This window comes from Cetorhinus maximus, chromosome 1 (assembly GCF_964194155.1).
Source record: "Cetorhinus maximus chromosome 1, sCetMax3.hap1.1, whole genome shotgun sequence".
NCBI classification, from domain to species: domain Eukaryota; kingdom Metazoa; phylum Chordata; class Chondrichthyes; order Lamniformes; family Cetorhinidae; genus Cetorhinus; species Cetorhinus maximus.
The window spans coordinates 47,678,819-47,692,446 of record NC_135879.1 but is presented as its reverse complement, the minus strand read 5'-3'; the positions used below and the strand labels follow the sequence as shown (position 1 = coordinate 47,692,446).

Sequence of the window (13,628 nt, the reverse complement as noted above, 5' to 3'; positions counted from 1 at the left end):
CATGGAAAGTGCTGCGAGAGACTCGCAGGCTTTGCAACACATACAACATGGTGCTGTTCTTCATGTGGGCCGGGAACCTACCACCGAGAGTGGCGTGAAAACCAGACCCACAGCATCAAAGCAAGATGCAATGTCTGCTGTTAGAAACATGAAAAGGCCTTGTAGAAACACTTCAGCAGCGATCCCAAGATTAAGTTGTTATAGATGTGGAGGTGACCATGGACTGGACACCTGTAAATTCAAGGAGGCAGAATGCCATAACTGCCATAAGAAAGGTCACATAGTAAGGTAATGCAGGGCCAAGTCAAAACAGCCTGTAAAGCAGCAAACCAACATGATTGATGTTATGGCACAGCCGATGGTAAATGCTGAGCTGCTAAAATCCCAAAGGGAAACTTGAAACGACTGCCACAACTATTTTGCAATTTGTATAAATTTCGAGATGCATGCCTTGAATTCAGTAATAATAAGACCACCAAGTCTTATAGATTTCTTACAAAACTAAATTAAACCTTTATTAATAGAAGAATTGATTTTAAGTACACACATAGATCTATAAATTGCTACTATGATAACTTCTAAATCCTCTAGTTAATCTAACTCCCAGTTACACTTTCGTTAAGGCAACTGTAAGACACATAGGTTTTAGAAGACCCAGGCAAAGAAACACAATACCCTGAACAATCCAATTCAAAGTGAGTTTCCTTACCTTCTTTCTTTGTAGACAGCAGCTTGAGGCATTGCTGGAGGCTTTTTCACACTTGTTTTAGATCTTAGAATGTCTGCCCTTACAGACTTTACCTCTCTCTAATAATAAAATCCATAAAAGTAACAATGTTACCAGTAATCTTTGGGAAAAGATAAACACACTGTTTCTTAACTTTTCCTGGCTTAGTGAAATATTTCACCCCTCCTTTGAAATCAATCTTGTCTGGTTTATTTAAAAATGCAAATGTTCCCATTACACCTACTTAACAATTCAAACCTAGCTTATCTTCTGTTACATCAAAGCCTTCAGACCAGCTGTCTTTAATTCAAAAAGTCACAAGCACACAAACAAACACAAACACACACATACACACACACAGACCCCACTATTACTCTACTTTATAATAAATTCTAAGACATTATGACAATTATTATATTCTCCTGACATACCCCCCTTTATTAAAAAATTAACCATCATAATCTAAAAAGACAGCTTCATTTTCTGAACCCATCTTACATTACCTCCTATACTTATTACACTATTACATTACTAGGTGCATGCATTAGCATAACAATATATACACAAATCCTTGCTATCAACAGAAATCGTTCCAGTCCAGTGTGCAGGTTTTAAATGTCCAATTTTCTCTTTAACCTTCAAACCCTTGACAATGCATCAGCGATCAGATTTTCTCGTCCCATCACATGTATAATCTGTAGATTAAATGGTTGCAGTAATAGGCTCCACCTGAATATCTTTGCACTTCTATCTCGAAATTTGTCCAGAAATTTTAAAGGACTGTGGTCTGTATAAACAATTGTTTCTGATGAATTGTTTGCAACATAAATCTCAAAATGCTGCAACACTAACACCAACCCCAAAGTCTCCTTTTCGATCGTTGAGTACCTTCTCTGTTGTGCATTCAGCTTTCGTGAAAAATACCCAACAGTTTTTCAATCCCAGTGTCATCTTCTTGTAACAATACAGCCCAAATGCCTATATCACTTGCGTCAATGGCCAACTTAAATTGCTTGATGTAATTGGGTGCTGCCAAAACTGGTGTCGTAGTTAATACAGTTTTCAAACTGTCAAATGGCTTCTGACATGCCAGTGACCATTGAAACTTCTTGTCCTTTTTTAATAGCTCAGTCAGTGGAGCAATCACACTGCTAAAATTTGGTACAAATTTCCAATAAAAACCACTCATGCCCAGAAACCTCAAAACTTCTCATTTTTTCATAGGCACAGGGAAATCTACGATAGCCTTGACTTTTATATCTCTCGGACCCACCTTACCAGGTCCAATAGTATGGCCTAGATACATAACTTGCGCTTTTGCAAATTCACTTTTGGTTAAGTTCACCACCAAATTAGCTTCTTGTAAAAGAATAAATAATTCTTCCAGATGTTGTAACTGCTCCTCCCACATCTGACTGAAAACTATCATCATCAATATAAACAGCACAATTGCTCAGACCTGCAATTACTTTGTTTGTCAGTCTTTGAAATGTTGCACGTGCATTTTTCATACCAAATGGCAAGACTTTAAACTGATATGGTCCATCTGGCATCACAAAAGTTTATATCTCCTTTGCTGTCTCTGATAACAGTACTTGCCAATATCCTTTTAGCAAGTCAATATTTGTGATAAATTTTGATTGTCCCACTTTCTCAACACAATCTTCTAACTGTGGTATAGGATATGAATCTGCTTTTGTCACCACATTCACCTTTCGATAGTCCACACACAGTCTTTATCTTCCATCCGGTTTCAGCACCAGCACAATAGACGAACTCCAGTTACTAAAACTAGATTCAATTATATCATTTTGAAGTATGAATTCAATTTCTTTCTGTACTTATGATAACTTTGCCGGATTTAATCTATAAGGATGCTGCCTTATCGAAGATGAAACTTCTACACATAAATCATGTATAGCAAAATTTGTCCTTCTTAGCTTATTCCTACAAATACCTTTGTGTGACCACAATAGCTTCTCCAAATCACTTTGACACTTGTCTGAAAGGTAACTCAATATTACATTTAACATTACATTTAAATTTTTAAGTACCCCCTCATTATCCAATTTGATTAGAGGAAAATCAATTTCAAAATCCTGCATTTCTACTTCTTTCTCATTATCTACCACCACTAACACCTCCTTTTGGTCCTCTTCCGTGTCAAAGTACTTTTTAAACATATTTACATGACACACATTCTGTTTCTTTCTTTTATCTGAAGTATTTACTAAGTAATTTACTTCACTCAGTTTCTTTTCAATTCTGTAAGGCCCATTAAACCTTGCCTTTAATGAGTCACCCAGTACTGGTAACAGAACTAATACTTTCTCTCCAGCAACAAAACTACGAGCTGTAGCTTACCTGTCTGCCTTCACGTTCATCACCTGCTGTGATTTCTTTAAATGTTCCCTAGCCAACTTTCAACACCTTTAAGGAGGGACTGGCCCCCATTTCTTCAGCATCTGTGACCACTGTGCTCCAGCTCCTGAAGGGCTGAGGTGCTGAAGATGGACAACGCGTCAGATGCTTCTGATGTTTCATGGCTGTATCTCTATGATATGACCTTGATCATGGAGCGCAAGTGAGCTGACCTCGGCCAGACAGGAGTCAGACATTCTCAGAGACTATGTGAAGATTTATGGAACGTCCTCATGTTGTCATCATCCTTCTGCAGTCGAGTGACTATTCGGGCCTCTACTGCATCTCCATGACAGGAGCATTTTCACAGAGGGTGTTTGTGCTGCCATAAGCCAGACTGGAGTCAAACGTTCACAAATGCGATGTGAGGATCTACAGGGTCACACATATCGTCACCGTCCTCATCAAATCAAGCAGCTATGAGGGCCTCCCGAGCGCACCTGCCTCGTCTAGCCAGTGCGAGGTCCTCATCCCTGTTATCATCTCCTCCGAGGACTTCCTCAGCCTTATCCCCATTGGCATCCTCCTCATTGGAAGAGACGTGCAGCTCCTCCATCTCCTCAGCCAGCTCGTCTCCCCGTTGCAGCACCAGGTTGTAAAGGGCACAGCAGACGACGACGATGTGCGCCACCCTCTGTGGACTGTATTGCAGGTCTCCACCAGACCGGCCCAGGCACCAGAGCCTCATCTTCAGCATCCCAGTGGTCTGCTCCACTGCGAGCTGCACCATGAGCCTCATTATACCATCACTCTGCTGCAGTCTGAGGTCACCGCACGGTTGTCATCAGCCACAGCCTCTGCAGGTAGCCCTTGTCCCTGAGGAGCCATCCCTGCAGTTTTTGTGGACCCTGGAAGACTTCAGGGATCTGTAACCAACTGAGGATATAAGTGTTAGGCACACTCCCTGGAAACCGTGCGTGCTCCTGCAGGATGCATTTCTGGTGGTCGCACACCAGCTGTACATTCAATGAGTGGACTCCATTGCGGTTGATGTAGTCCACCATGTGTACCAGTGGAGACCTGAGTGCCAATTCCGCGCAGTAGGAGAGACAACACGGGTGGGGTGGGGGTGGGAATAAAGTATAAATACAAATCTATTTTTTTGTGACCCCTGTCGCATCGAGGCTCCTGCAGACAGGGAAAGGAATGAGCACAAGCCTCTGTCAGTGCTTCACTAAGGTAAGTTGACTAAGGGTCAAAATGGGACTGTAGCCAGGCTGTGGCTAAAAGTCGGACTGTCCAGTACAAAATTGGACACCTGGCTACCCTAGAGTAAGGGTAAATTGTACACTGGCAGACATGATGACGTTGGAGGTTGTGCAGTTGGGGGGTGGGGGTAGGAAGCTAACCCAGAGCTCAGAGCCAAAGCTCTGCTCCTCACTTGCCAAGGCTGGTTGGAAAAAGGTTCTAGTGCTGCACTTCCTGATCTAAAGGCTTGCTCCAGGATGTCACATCGTTGGAACGGCCTGTTGGAGAAGAGAGCTGGAACCCTCATCCATGCCTTTGTTATATTCAGATTTGATTATTCCAATGCACACTTGGCCTTGCCCTTCCCTATTTCTATGACCTCCTTCAATCTAACAACCTTCGAACTAGCTGTGTTCCTCCAATACGGCCCTCATTTTAACAGCTGCACTATTGGCAGCTATGCCTTCAGCAGCCTGTGACATTAGCCTGGAATTGCCTCTCTAAACCAATTCACCACTCTCTTCCTTTAAGGCACTCCTTGAAACCTCCCTCTTTGGTCATCTGTCCTAAAATCTGCTTTTGTGACTCAGTGTCACATTTTCTCTGATTAACTTAGTAAAATGTCCCAACTGTAAAAGCGCTACATAAAATTGTTATTTTCAATTAGTCAAATAACTTTCACTTATATCTTGTGTATTTTCCCCAGATGGCATTCGGAGTACCTGGAAAGGTGACTCGAGCCCAAGGATATGATGCAGAGGTTTTACGTTTAAACTTCAAGGCAGTTGTAAAGCCTGCTTTGTGAGTACAAACACTCTGGCTTTTCCCAACTTCCTTCTCCTTTATTACTTCGAGTCTTTCCACACTGTGCATCTGTGGGTGAGAGGGAAGTGTGCCAAGTCTGCTTCTCAGGAGGTGTATGACAACAGCCTAAGGATAAGTTTTGCCTGTCCCCCCTCTCCTCACCCTACTATTTCCGCTTTCTCCTCTGAAAGTATTATTTCCTCAGATAGTAGGAGCTCCCTGTATGACCATCCTGAAGTGGCCATTCTTTATGTGTGAGCACTAATGGCAGGGGGTCATCATAGCAGAACCAATTTCTCTCCTCACTTGATGTCCACATACTTGTACTTTCTAGTCAAGGCCTGGCCAATCTTTCCCCTTACCAACCAGGACACTGAACTTGATTGTGACCTACAACACAATTTTAGACAAAAATAAATTTTATAATTACCTTACTGCCTTTCATGTCCTGCTGAGTTCAGTAAAACTAGCCCAGACCTAGAATCTTCATGATCCATATGGCTCAGGTGTCCCCTGGTGTCTTTACCCACTGAGTCCTTTGGGAGAGCAGCTCAACTGACTCAAAAAACAAGACCCTGGAGCCCATCAGGGGCAAAGCACAGTCGACAACACACCAGCTATAGGTTTGAGACCCATTTATTACCTCCTCCCTTCAATGATGCCCTGTCTGACACTTAATGATACGCTTCCAATCAGAAACTTGGAGTTTACTACCAGCTCTTTAAGTTCTAGAATGTAAAGTATACACGAATTACAAGGAACACAAGTGGCATACAGGAGGTAAGGAATACTGAAACCAGGAGTGGGTACAGGGGTACATATGAGGGCCGTTTAGAGTTTGAGGGGAATTCGGAACCCAGGGGCCTCACAGAACATGAATTTACAGGCTGCAGAAAACAATAGGAGGTTCTTGTACTCACAAACTTTCCATGCGCAGGTTAAGAGTCCAGATGGATGATGACGATGAAGACCTTTCGTTTTATGCAGCTGCAAGTGACTTGATCCCAGATGGACTGGAAGGCGGAGTGATGAATCCAACATTGACTCAGATCTCTGGATGAGTCTCCCTTTTGTAGAAAAATTGTACTCTTCCCATCAAAGGCCCTGATTTCTTGCTGGGATACAGTTCAGTGAGTGCCTATTGGGTAAGGTCTCTTCCATCTTAGCCAAGTGATTTTTCTTTGACTCATGCCACTTAACTGATTGGCTAAGGCTGATCTTATCCTCACACAATGCTGTCACATGCACTTCCCAGAACAAGAACGTTGGCTGAATTTCTCCCTCCCCAATATACCTCTATTCTGCTAGCGCAACACAGACCATCCATTCCTTGCTCACACTTTAGTCACCTCCTCCGTGATCTACTTTTAACATATCAGTCCCCATGTTTTACCCTTTATAAACTGCATCCATCATTGCTAGCCTATCAAGATTCAAAATCTCTATCCCCAATTACAACTTCGTCCATGCCTCACCCCTCCATATTTGCTCCAGTCCTATTTTAAAACTTCTTTAGTTGAGGATCCAGCTCTGATCCGAAGCTGGAGCTCTGATATTGTGGAAGTGTGGGTCCTGATGGTGCAGAAGTGCCTCACTGGGGCTGCTACAATCCACGTTTCTTTTTTAAATGCTCCCGAAGACAGGGCTTTGGATTGGATCTGGATCTTCAATGGGAAGGTAGGTTCAGGAGAGGGAAGCAGCGAGAGGGTGAATCAGAGAGGTTCGGCAAGAGGGTGGGTTGGGGAGGGGGTGCAAGGCCACAACTTTGAGGTTGGGGAAGGGAGAGGTCGCTCCAAAATTGCGCCAATTGGTTCAAGCAGGAATTTTTTTTAATTTTCACTCACGGGATGTGGGCTTCACTGGCTGGGCCAGCATTTATTGCCCATCCCTAATTGCCCTTGAGAAGATGGTGGTGAGCTGTCTTCCTGAACCGCTGCAGTCCATGTGGTGTAGGTAAACCTACAGTGCTGACGTTAAAACGAATCTCAACAATAAGATTACAGGCCTCATTAATTTAGCAATGTTAAAGCGAAACGAGGCAACATTAAATGACAACTAACTGTATCCCTGCATCTTTTTTCTCCTTCAAGCATTTATCTTGTTATGATCCCAGCTGAGGTTACCCCGAGACAAGCCTGGTCCCAGAGTGGAACCCAGCTTGATAGATCCTAACTCTTATTCGTTTGTTTAGATATGCGGAGAGTAGCTTCTGAACAGAGTCACAGGAGTCAGCTGATAAACTTTTAACAAAAGAATAAAACATTTGTTCAACAAGGAAAGATGAACTAATTACAATATTCCTTCACCCACACCTATACCTTTACAGATATATACAGATTTGTAAGGATAACACAAGTTACAAAAGCCATCTTATACTTCAATGTTCACAGTAAATACACAGTTCATGTAAACCAGTAGGCACCTCGTGGTCAGACACATCGCATTCTGAAACTATGTGGCAGATGCCACCTCAACCAGATGCTATGGATTTCTCTGCAACTTCGCACGCCACCCCCTCCACCCGCCACAGACATTTGTCACACCAAGAGCCAACCAGTCTCACTGCACTCCGTCTTTCACACAAGGGTTTCCAATCACCACTCTCCAAGACCTCACCTTGGAATCTTCTCCCAAACCGATGCTTTCTCGCAGATGCCTTCCGCAAGGGTTCACCTCCAGGGTTTCAAACTTTCCTTCTGATGCTCCTCTTTCCAGGGTCGCCACATGCATTCAAGCTGTCTTCCAAGTACTCTCTCTTACTGACTCAACTGTCAACAGTACCACTGCTTCACCTTCCCATAGCAAAGTGTTACAGACCTTCAGTTGTCTCTTTGGACCTTCTTGCCTCTTGCAAGCTGTTCTCACTTTAAATCTGCTTTCTGTAGCTTTGGTCTCTTTAAATCTGAAGCTTGGAGCCTTTCTCTCTGCCCCTCACTCTTAACTTCACTTAACAGGACCTTTTCCAGGTTCCTGTCCTTCCTTTGATAGAAGGTCCGCTTGAGACTTACCCCTGTTTCTGTCTCACCCCTTTGGCCTTGGGACCTTTTGATTCTTTTGGGAAATCTGCAGTTCCCTCTCCTAGTGTCCAGTCTCTCTGGGGTCTTGGCTTCAAACTGAACTTAAAACTGCTGTTTCTTTAGTTTTTCTGTGTGTGTCTGTGGGAGGGACTTCCTCTCTTGACAACTGTTGCTAGGCAACAGCCAGTTTTCTGCTGTTGTGTTTGGTTAACTTCTCTTTAGGAGTCATAAAACTCATTAGAAATGCAGGCACCTTTTTAAAGTGAAACTAAAACTCAATTTGACCTTTTCGTAACACACAGATACAGAAATACAAATCAAACTTAAATTTTAAAGCTAAAACCCATTCCCAACACCTCCAAATACAAATATAATTTACTTAAACTATCTCTATTTCTTAACAATCTGATTCCCTTATGAAGTCTGCTATTGAATCTGCTTCCACCACTCTGTCAGTGCATTGTAAATCCTAATCAAAGCTTAACCTAACTCATCCGACTTATTCTCTTTCAATTCCGAAGAAGAGTCATATTCGACTTGAAATGTTAACTCTGTTTCTCTCACTGCTGATGCTGCAAGACCTGCTGAGTATTTCCAGCACTTCCTATTTTTATTATGTATTCATACAAGCATATACATGAATATATGAATTAGGAGCAGGTGTAGGCCATTTGGGCCCTCGAGCCTGCTCCGCCATTCAATAAGATCATGACTAACTTGACATTCAACTCCACATTCCACCTACCCTCAATAAACTTTGACTCTCTTGTTGGTCAAGAATCTATCTACCTCTGCCTTAAAAATATTTAATGAATCTGCCTCCACTGCTCTCTGGGGAAGAGAGTTCTGAAGGTTCATGACCCTCTGAGAGAAAAAAATGTCTTCTCATCTCTGTCTCAAATAGGAGACCGCTTACTTTGATGTGTCCCCTAGTTCTTGTTTCTCCCACAAGGGGAAATATCCTTTCAGGACCCACCCTGTCAAGTCCCCTCAGGAGCTTATATGTTTCAATTAGATCACCTCTTATTCTTCTAAACTCCAATGGATACAGGCCCAGTCTGTCCAACCTTTGCTTGTATGATAACCTCCCCTGTCTCAGGTATCAGTAGAGCGAACCTTCTCTGAACTGCTTCTAACTTATTCATATACCTTCTTAAATAAGGATACCAAAACAGTACACAGTTCAAGATGTGATCTCACCAATGCCCTGTATAACTGTAGCAAAACATCCCTATTTTTATATTCTATTCTCCTTGCAATAAACAACAACAGTCCATTTACCTTCCTAATCATTTGCTGTATCTGCATACTAACAATTTTTTAAATTCATTCTCAGGATGTGGGTGTTGCTGGCTAGGCCAGCATTTATGGCCTATCCCTAATTGCCCTTGAGAATATGATGGTGAGCTGCTTTCTTGAACCGCTGCAATCCATGTGGTGTAGGAACACTCATAGTGCTGTTAGGGAGGGAGTTCCAGGATTTTGACCCAGCGACAGTGAAGGAACAGTGATATATTTCTAGGGCAGGATGGTGAATGGCTTGGAGGGGAACTTCCAGATAGTGGTGTTCCCATGTGTCCGCTGCCCTTGTCCTTCTAGATGGCAGTGGCCAAGGCTTTGGAAGGCGCTGTCCAAAGAGGCTTGGTGAGCTTCTGCAGTGCATCTTGTAGATAGTATACACTGCTGCCACTATACATTGGTGGTGGATGGTATGAATGTTTGTGGATGGGGTACCAATCAAGCGAGCTGCTTTGTCCTGGATGGTGTCAAACTTCAAGTGTTGTTGGAGCTGCACTCATCCAGGCAAGTGGAGAGTCTTCTATCATACTCCTGACTTGTGCCTTGTAGATGATGGACAGCTTTGGGGAGTCAGGAGGTGAGATTCTTGCTACAGGATTCCTAGCCTCTGACTTGCTCTTGTAGCCACAGTATTTATATAGCTAGTCCAGTTCAGCTTCTGGTCAATGCTAAGCCCCCAGGATGTTGATAGGGGGGGCTTCAGCGATGGTCATGCCATTGAATGTCAAGGGGGCGATGGTTAGGTTCTCTCTTGTTGGAGGTGGTCATTGCCTGGCATTTGTGTGGCGCAAATGTTACTTACCATTTGTCAGCCCAAGCCTGGATATTGTCCAGGTCTTGCTGCATTTGGACATGGACTGTTTCAGTATCTATGGAAACTCGAATGGTGCTGAATCTTGTGTAGTCACCAGCGAATGTCTCCACTTCTGACCTTATGATGGAAAGAAGGTCATTGATGAAACAGCTGAAGATGGTTGAGCCGAGGACACTACCTTGAGGAATTCCTGCAGTGATGTCCTGGGACTGAGATGATTGACCTCCAACAACCACAACCATCTTCCTTTGTGCTAGGTATGACTCCAACCAGTGGAGAGTTTTCCTTCTGATTCCCATTGACTTCACTTTTGCTAGGGCTCCTTGATGCCACACTCTGTCAAATGCTGCCTTGATGTCAAGGGCAGTCACTCTCATCTCACCTCAGGAGTTCAGCTCTTTTGTTCATGTTTGAACCAAGGCTGTAATGAGGTCAGGAGCTGAGTGGCGTTGGCAGAACCCAAACTGAGCATCAGTGAGCAGGTTATTGTGAAGCAAGTGCCACTTGGTAGCACTGTTGATGACCCTTCCATTACTTTACTGACGATTGAGAGTAGACTGATGGGGCGGTAATTGGTCGGGTTGGATTTGTCCTGCTTTTTGTGTACAGGACATTTCTGGGCAATTTTCCACATAGTTGGGTAGATGCCAGTGTTGTAGCTGTACTGGAACAGCTTGGCTAGGGGTGTGGCAAGTTCTGGAGCACAAGTCTTCAATTCTATTGCTGGAATGTTGTCAGGGCCCATTGCCTTTCTATCATGTGCCTTCAGTCGCTTCTTGACCATATCCCATCCTTATCTCCATCCAGATTCAAAGAGAAATGTTGACGACACGTGGCTCGAGGCTGACGAACCCCACTGAGACCCCTCTCTACTTTCAGTTTTTGCTGCATAGACCATTCTGTATTTTGAACATGGACCCCAAAGACAGCCTTAAATCTTCAAACAGTGACCAGGAGGACAATACGAAGATGTTGGTACTACACCCACAACAGCACATGCATGTAAGTGTCGGGGGATATGGAGGAGTGGGAGTTAGGTACACCCTTCACTTCAGACTAGGCTCTGGAGTGTGATATGGTTAGGATTTTCTCCCCCCACTTTGCCTCTGCCTTAAGGCCATATCAGAATCCTAATTGAAGTGTTTTCTTCCACTCTGCCACCAAAGCTTTGCCCGAAGTGCAGCTGCAGAAACCCTGGACGGGATTTTCTGGCCCTGCCTGCCGTCAGGACCATCTGGTCCAGCCGAAAGTCAATGGGCTTTTGGCTGGGCTGCCGAATCACCTGCAGCGGGTCCCACCACGTCGGGGCTGGAAAATCCCGGCCCCTGTTTATGTGTACAAGGGAGTTTCTGTCAAAGGAATTGGAGTAATTCCCAGCGACGGTTACTAAATGTAGAGAGAATTGCATACCAAAACCTATGCTCTTATGTGTACTAAGTGTGTGGATTCATACAGCCATGGTAAACACTTACCTCTCATTACAGCATTTAATATGCTGCCTCCTGCCTCCTTTGAAAATATAACGCTATAAAGCTGATATTTATTTAGAACCATAGAACCATAGAAAAGTTACAGCACAGGAGGAGGCCATTTGGCCTACCTTGTCCATGCCAGCCCGAGGACACCCAGGTGCCCTTTCTAATCCCACCTTCTTGCACCCAGCCCATAGCCCTGCAGCTTACAGTACTTAAGGTGCAGATCCAGGTACTTTTTAAAAGAGTTTAGAGTTTCTGCCTCTACCACCAACTTGGGCAGCGAATTCCAGACACCCACTACCCTCTGTGTAAAAAAGTTCTTCTTCATGTCCCCCCTACACCTTCTGCCACTTATCTTGAATCTATATCCCCTGGTTCTAGAATTCTCCACCAAGGGAAGCAATCTTATCCTGTCCACTTTATCTATTCCCCTCATAATTTTGTACACCTTTAGCTGAATCATGCATAGAACTAGTGAGGCACCACAAGATACTGTGATTGCCGTAAGTTGCATTTATACAGAATCTTCCCCTTTTTCAAAGCACTTTACAGCCGAAGAACTGCTTCTATTGTGGAATCATTGTTGTTTTATAGACAAACAAAGTAGCCAATTTACACACAGCAAGGTCCCACAAACTGCAATGCAATAAATAACTATGGTAGTTAATCTCTTTTTGGGGTTTTGAAGGAATTAACGTGTGCCACGATCATCATCATATGTGATCTGCCCGATCCTTCACTAATAGTCCTTTTCATATCTCTCTGTCCTGTGCCAGTCTTTCAGATGACTTCCTTCAATTTTTAAACCACTCAACATTGATATTCCCTTCCTTCCTCTTCCTCCTTCAAATCTTTCCTACATAATGACTCTTACTAGTCCATTTGCTAAATACTGTAGTTTGCAGTGTATAAGTCAGCCAAGCATATAACTAACCCAATCATTTCACCTCCAAAGATCAAGCTTTTGCGCATAGTCAGTGTATAAGTCGACCACACCCCGCCCACCTCCCTTTTCTGCCACAAACTGCTATGCTTGCAGAAGTAATCCCAGAAGTGCATGTTTTACCTATTTTAAGTTATAAATCGGCGCATGGGATCAAACAGCAGATATGTGTTGCGAAGATGTGCGAGAGTTTAAGACACACTTACGCACAGCAGACCGCACATGGCATGGCACGTGATGAACAAAATGAGTCCACCAGCAAAAAGGATGAAGTACAAAGCTGCTTTCAAGCTATAAGTCATAACATTTGCTAACTTGTCAAATAGCTGTGCTGCAACAATGGAGTTCGATATTCATGAAAAACTGAAAAGAAGGAATCTGCCTTGAAGAAGATGCCCAAGATCAAATGTGCCATCAGAACAGGGATCAGCCACTGACCCGATCTTGAGAAGCATATATTGGAGTGGGTCCTTGAGAATCACCGGAATGGTTACATCGGCACCAGAAAAGCAATGCGTATATCCATACTGAGCTGGGCCAAATCAAACCCAGAGACCAGCAAAGATCTCAGACCAACAGCTAGTCTAGTGTTGCAACAGAAGACCAAGATTGATCAGAAACTGTCAATAGGCCTTGATGCCAAAATTACTAGTTTCCAGCGATTCGCCATCAGACAGTGGCAAAACCACAAAGTACACTGTGAGGGAATCTATATTTTAAAACATAATTGGTATGTTTTTGAGGCAGGCTCTACCCCAAAACATAAGCTGAACTGAAAAAGGAAGCAGGGATCCTTGACTTCAAAATTAAATTCAATTTCCCAGTCTCTAAGGAAATCAGGAGCAAGCTGACTTTGGGAAATCAAAACTAAACCTTGTTGAAAGATATAAAAGGACACAGATCAGTCCAGGCTATGCAGTAGCAGTTGTTGAGTCCACTG

At 43.5% G+C, this 13,628-nt stretch overlaps 1 long non-coding RNA gene across 1 annotated transcript; it reads left to right on the top strand.

Annotated features, from left to right (window-relative positions):
• Window positions 1-5,047: 5,047 nt before the first annotated feature.
• LOC144683515 (uncharacterized) lies at window positions 5,048-11,268 on the top strand. The gene is made up of 3 exons (XR_013577286.1): window positions 5,048-5,137; window positions 6,078-6,165; window positions 11,150-11,268. It is a non-coding gene; the product is annotated as an uncharacterized LOC144683515 (long non-coding RNA).
• The last annotated feature ends 2,360 nt before the right edge of the window (window positions 11,269-13,628 follow it).